We start from the raw sequence: 6595 nt of genomic DNA, 5'->3' as shown, positions 1-6595 counted from the left end.
CCACGCCCCTGGCCTCCTGGTAGGTCACCTTGATGACGTCTGTGGTGCTGGTGTTGAGGAAGAAGTAGCCAGAGCCTTCTCTGATGTGCAGCTCAGCCTGCAAGGAAGGGTGGGCCTGGGTGTCGAAGACGAGGCCCCCCCGTGGGTCACGCCCAGGTGGCAGGTGGAAGGGACCGTACCTGCACATCGGGGTGGTTGTAGATGGTCCCCTCTTCCAGGCTCACCCTCACGTCCTCCACCAGGATGAGTTCCATGGAGGCCGACACAGGCGTGAGAGGGTCGTGCTGAAGGGGTGAGGCAGTGCTATTAGATCCATAGGCAATGGCCCAACCCTGGCCAGTCTGCGGGTCGCCCCCCCCACCGACCCCTGCCCTGAAGGAGCATAGAGACCCCAGGTCCTGGGGTCACCCCAGGGCACTCATTATGTTGGGGACATAAGCCCCAGTAAAACCATCATGTTTCAAGCCCAGCTTAGAGGACACATTCCTTTGAGGCAACCAGAATTCTGCCAAGGCCGGTGCCCCACCCCAGGTGGCCCGGCCCCATGAGAGTGGTGATTCCCACGCACTCCAGGAAAGAGGGGGTGCACAGCAGATGACCTGCTGCAGTGCCCTGTGTGAGGGACGGGGACACGGGCAAACAGCATATAGGTGCTGAGAGGAGGGGGCGTGGAGGCGTCCTCACGGGGGGCTCATGGGGGATGCAGCACAGCCCTCACTCCCCTGGGTGCTGCCTGTATCTGTATGCGAAGCTGCTGCCTGTCCTTCCAGGGAGACTGCTGGACCCAACCGGCCCTGTACTCACCTGCTTCAGCACCCGTCCCCGCCCAGCCCTGTGCTAGCCCTGGGGGTTCGACAGCGGTCCTCAGGCAATGATGCAGATTTAATCCAATGTCAGGATTACATTATAAGGGACAGTAAACGAATGGCCTGTGTCAGCGCGTAGGACAGGTTGTGAAGGCGACGAAGGGCCAGGTAGGCGCGAGGGGGGTGGGGGGGGACTTTCAAATGAGCAGACACCCAGAAGTGAAGGCGTGAGCAGTACTGCTAGAGAAAAGCTCACAGGCCAACAAGGCTAAGTGCAGATGCCCTGGAGGGGGAGGCCCGCGAGGCCACCCACAGCCAAGGGACTCCCTGTGCAGGTGGGGACAGATGACCTCGGGCTGAAGCCACCAGGGGCGTACAGGTGTGCTCCTTCAGGGCCAGCCTCAGTGCCGCTCCCACTGGGGTCTCCACCCCCTTGCTCCCCCCCCCCACCCGGGAGACAATTTCAAGCCCCGTCTGCTGGAACTTAGGGTCCCTTGGAACCCCATCCCACCCTCTCCTTCCAGCCATTATCTGCTGCCTTCACCCTACTCAAAACCCACGTTGGTGTGGGTATCATTCAGCAGGACCGCTCTTGGGGAGCCCTTCCATGCACCCATTTGCCATCCAGGAGCAGTGCCTCTGCGGGGGGCCCATGAGATGCTGGGCTGGGGAGGCTCGGGTCAGCGGGCCTTGACCCAAGCGTATGCAGATGATGGCAACAGTCTGTATGTGCAGGGATGTCTGTACCATACCAGGGGGCGCACAGGGGGATCTGAGGCCTTGGGCAGCTACTGTGTGCCCAGGGTTCAGGGACTGCTTCCCAGAGGCTGACACTGTGGCTGAGCCTAACAAACAGGAAGTAAGGGAGTGAGGGGACAGCATTCCAGGCAGCGGGGACTGGAGCTGCAAAGGCACAGAAGCCCGAGCCACCTGGGCACAACCTCAGGCGGGGTCTGAGGTCAGGGCCACGAGTGGGGGGCTGGGGGAAACAGGCTGGACAGACGAGGCTGAGGGCTCCCAAAGCTGTGCGCCGGGGCCTCGAGGTGACAGGGCCAGACTGCCTGAATGCCAGGCGTGTGGGGCAGGGGTACTGGCGGCCAGAAGCCAGAGGGAAGGCGCTCGATTCAGGGATGGGTTAGTGGACAGAGGGTGCGACCCAGCAAAGGGACTCAGGACACTGGGAGGCCGGACAGGATGCAGGCAGACGCGGGGGCCTCCCCGCCACCGGCGGGCCTGGGGACGTACCGGCTGCACCACTCTGGCCGTGCTGAGGTGGGACTGCTGGTAGCCAGTCGCGGTGGCGGAGATGGCTGTGGTTCCCGACGCCTCGTGCACCGAGATGGCCTGCAAACCCGAGTCCAGGGAGAGGAAAACGGGTGTCGGGTTTTGCCCCCTGCCTCCCTGTGATTTGCAGTCTTAAATCTCCATAGTCCTAAACATACATCACTGAGTCTGTTTAAACTGCATGCACCATAAGAGTTAGCGGGCCCTGAGCAAAAGGCCCACGGTGCAGCTTCGGGGAGCTGCACAGGACTCCATGTGTTGCTGCCGAGGGGTCTGTGAAGGCAGCATGACTCAGAGCAGCACGGGTCCCAGAGGCTGGCTGATCCGTACAACCGGGGATGGGAGACACACCTGCTGTGCACCCTGAGCCCGTGTCCCCATCCCTGAAATAGAGATTCCAGGTCCTGCCTCACAGAACGTCTGTGCAGGATCAAAGCAGAGGAGTGAACTTGCTTCCTTTCCGTTCTGGATAAAGGGGAGTCCCCAACGAAAGCCCCCAGCAACCGCCAGCCCTCCTCAGCACCCCTCTCGTCTGTCTGGGGTTTCACGACACCCTGTCCTTCTGACCTGGGTCGTTGGGCTCACCACCCAGCTCACCGTGCAACTTCTTCTGGCCGCTCCCATCGTCCCGGGCCACCAGCTGCATGGGCAGACCAAGGTTGAGGTTGATACTGGCCAGCGACGGCCTGGTCGACTCCCACTGGATGTTCAGAGAGCTGAAGTTGTCGAATCTGTGGCCCTGCTGGTCGTAGGCGGCCAGGTCCAGCAGGGGGTTGCGGTGGCTGGAGACTGGAACCTGCGAGAAGCAAAAGTCAGATGTCGTGGCCAAGCCCAGGCCTGGACACAGCCACTCTTGACCATGCGGTGCACCCTGAACCTGGCTGACTGCCTTCGGAAGGGCTCCCGGCATCCTGGCGATGGAGGGGGGCAAGTCACTAACTACTGCTGTGCAGCGGTCAAGATGCTTCATAGGCTCGTCCAACCTGGTGTCTTAGTCCACCCCGTGGTCCTTTAGGGGGGACCGGTTTGCCCTTTCAAGGAGGCCTTGGCGATATCTGAAAGCATTTTTGATTTTTATAGCTGGGTGGGGGTGCAACAGGCATCTAGTGGGTAGAGGTCAGGGATGCTGCCTAACACCCTCTAATGCACAGGACAGCCCTCAAGAAGGAAGGATCTGGCCCCAAAGGTCAGGAGTGCCAAGGTCAAGACACCCCGCCCTAGAGCCCTCCCCCAGCCAGGCTGCTCTCTCCTTCCTCTCTTGGCCTCACCTTTCCAAATCCTTGCTACCTCCTCCCTGCCCCACCGAGCCCCTCCAAGAGGAAGGCTGCCCCCACCTGGGTTTCATAGGAACGCCAGTTACAACCTCCAAAATGTTCCAGAGCCATTCGGCTTGCAAGGCTCCTTGCAGAGCCAAGTTCTCACCTGATCCTTAAATATCCCAATGAGATGGGAGCTGTTGTCCCTATATAAAGGGTGAGGAAGCAGAGTCCCAGGGAAGAAAAGGAACAAATAAAAGGCAACTCTGAGAATGAGTGGCACACCCTTCGGGGTTTGGCTCCAAACCCTGAATTACTAACCACTCTACCATTACCTCTTGCTCCCCAGGCAAACCCACCCTGGGCAACCCAAGTCAAGTCGCCCTCCTTCCTCCCAGACGCTGCTTCATCCCCCACCCTCCCCGCCTCCTGGCAAGGGGGCAGGTGGGGCAGGTAGTGAAGCAGGGACCCTAGGTACATAGGCATCCGCGTCCCCCTGCCTGGCCTGGAAGCTCGGCCTGTCACCACCCCAGGCAAGCCAGTGGGAGTCACAACAGGGCCCACCTCCCAGGACTCTGTTTTAACCAAGGGTTGTATGAGACCATTTGCAAGAGGTCGGCTCACTGTAACAAACGTGCAGGCAGGGACACGGGCGGTCGTGCGCATTTTTTTAAAAGATGTCCTGTGAAAACCAAGCCACAATAAGTTACTGTTTTCCATTAAACATGCTGAATTATTTGATCCCATATCCATACACTTTTACTGTGTTAAATCCTAACTGTTGTGACAGCATGCTTAGCAACTAGGGTACATTAGTTTACATCTTTTTATAGATAATCTAAGAGGGTTAATTTTTCTTTTCCAGTTTTTAATCTTCTTCACCTCTTCCAAAGAAAAACAAAGGAAACATTCCTAGAATACTCACACCAACAGCTTTGCCATGTTTCTACAAACACGTATTTGCCACGTGTCCACTTGTTTTGTTGTAAAATCAGGAACTGACAAGCCTAATCTGAAAGCAAAAGCTTCAACTGGGCCTGCAAATTCTAGTCCAGATAAATCTGACACAAGATTTCCCAAAGCAGCAGCTGCCATAGTTGATATTCCCCCAAAATTCCAATAGACATCTCAATATGCCTGCAACAATCGTATTCGCATTATCCAAGAAGCCAAGCACTATGAAAGATATTGCAATGTGGATGAATACCTATCTCAGTTATCCTGTTGTGGGTGATGGGGCTTCCAATTTTTCCTGGGCGGTGGTAATGGAATGGAGGGGGTGTAGCTCCTCGAGCAGCCAGCTCCTCTCAGTGGAGTACAGGTTGTACATGAAGTTGCACGCATGCCCGGTGCTGTGTTCAGCACCTCCCTGGGCTCCTTAGGGCTGTTTTACCAGGGGCCGCTAGAACCAGCAGCCCCCACCCACAGCAGCGCCAAGACTGCGGGTGGGGCGCAGCGGCCTGACCAGGCCTCAACCTGCAAGGGTGTCAGGCTCCTCAGCAGGCAGAGCAGCCTGGACCTGGCTTGCTGAGGAGCAGTGACAGGGAGCAGAGCAGGGACCGCCCACCCCTCCCCCCGCCCCCCGTCCCCGCCTCCGTGCAGTCCCAGAGAACAATTTCTGGCAAGGCGGGGGAAGAAGGAGCTTGACTCCCCCTCATATACATTCTTAAGAAGACCCAGACTCTTTGTTCAAGTTCTTCTATAAGCGCTTCCCCACTTACAGTGGACCTCCCGTTTCTATCTCCTACTCTCTCAGGATGGGCTCGCTGCTGTGTCCAATCTCACCAGGTGGCTCTTATCTTGGTGTCACTCCGGTATCCAATCAAGAGGAAGTTCTCAACGTATCTTGCTCACTTGCCCAGTCACCAAGAGCCTCTCATATTGCTCTTAACCAGGTGTCCAATCACCTGGTGGCTCTCACCTGACCCTCCTCCCTTCTTCCCCCAGGGGCCATCTTGGATCCCGCAGTGCAGGGACAACGCACGACGGCATCTGGAGCGTCCTCCTTCAGCGCAGAGCCTGGCTCTTTCTCCCCTGTGGCCCAGCCTTCCTGTCCCAGTTGAGAAACTGGAGGTGAGGTCAGTGACCCGAGGCTCACAGGCCCTGGGAGATGTGGTGTAAACAGGGTTGGACATGCCCTGCAGTCGTGGTGTTTCGTTTGTCATCAAGTCAGGTTATTTAGTCCTACAAAGAGGTCGGCGCCCTGTGGTTGTGTCTCATTTCAGGAGGTGGGGGTTCAGGTGCACCAAAGTTGGGGTGTACGTGTTTGTATCAGGATGTTAAGGGGTGTTTCCGTGGAAACAAAAGGACAAAGGTTAAAGATTGGGGCAGATTATAACCCCAGTTCTGAGTTCTGAAGGCAGCAGGTGGAAATTACTAGATGTTGGTTTGGAAGCCTCTTGTTGTTCCACCTCAGCCTGCATGGCTTTGGGAAAAGGCCAGTTTAGTCCTCAGTGATTCCAAATCAGAAATAGGAGAAAATTGCACACGTGGGTTTGGAGACTTTTTGTGAGAAGTTGCAAGAGCCTGGAAGGATCCAGCCCTCACATAGTTTCTAGCAAACAGGTCACAGCGAACAGGTTTAGAATCCAACGTCCACACAACTGTGTGGTGAATCTTCATTGTTCTCTTAAGTTAACCCCCCCAAATATGCATGCTAATGGTCTCCAAACTCACTCTGTCATGACTTGAATTCCATTTTCTGTGATCCCCGTCCTGCCTGTGGGGACTGAGGACCATGGTACTGTGTCCACTCATCCTGTCTGTCTCTGTCAATTGAAGGTTTTCTTTACAGCAACTGTAGGAAGGTCTGTACACAAGAAACTCTATTTGCAACTACTCAGGTCATGGTAAATGCTGAAATCACAACTACGAAAACCTAAATTATTCCCCTTACTTCCAACTGTGGTGCAAGTGAGACTAATTTGTTTGCAAAGTAAGTGTATTTTCACGATTCTTGTCCTGGTTCTTTACATAAGTGCAGCAAGGATAGCCCTCGATCATGTAGGCTATTTTCAACCCACTTTGCTGGAACTTATCCTATGAAATCTCAGATTAATTTCTAACAGCTCCTCAAGGGCAGAGGCCAAGCCAGATATTTGCCATCAGACGTTGCCTGCAGTTGCCACTGACTTGGGTTAACTCTTTTCTTCTCAAGGTCTCCAAAATATCCCCAGGTTCTGGCACTTTCCCAGAAGTGGGTCTTTCACTCACCTGAATGGGCTGCTGGGAATCTTGCAAGCAAGGTAT

The 6595-nt window shown here is 55.7% G+C and overlaps 1 long non-coding RNA gene across 1 annotated transcript; it reads right to left on the bottom strand.

Moving 5' to 3' along the window:
- LOC109257465 (uncharacterized) lies at positions 1-2262 on the bottom strand. The gene is made up of 3 exons (XR_008417816.1): positions 2052-2262; positions 180-284; positions 1-97 (listed from the first exon to the last, which is right to left on the bottom strand). It is a non-coding gene; the product is annotated as an uncharacterized LOC109257465 (long non-coding RNA).
- Positions 2263-6595: the final 4333 nt, after the last annotated feature.

Source organism: Panthera pardus, unplaced genomic scaffold (assembly GCF_024362965.1).
Source record: "Panthera pardus isolate Hobbes unplaced genomic scaffold, ASM2436296v1 HiC_scaffold_1, whole genome shotgun sequence".
NCBI lineage: Eukaryota > Metazoa > Chordata > Mammalia > Carnivora > Felidae > Panthera > Panthera pardus.
This window is presented reverse-complemented; position numbering and strand designations above follow the sequence as displayed.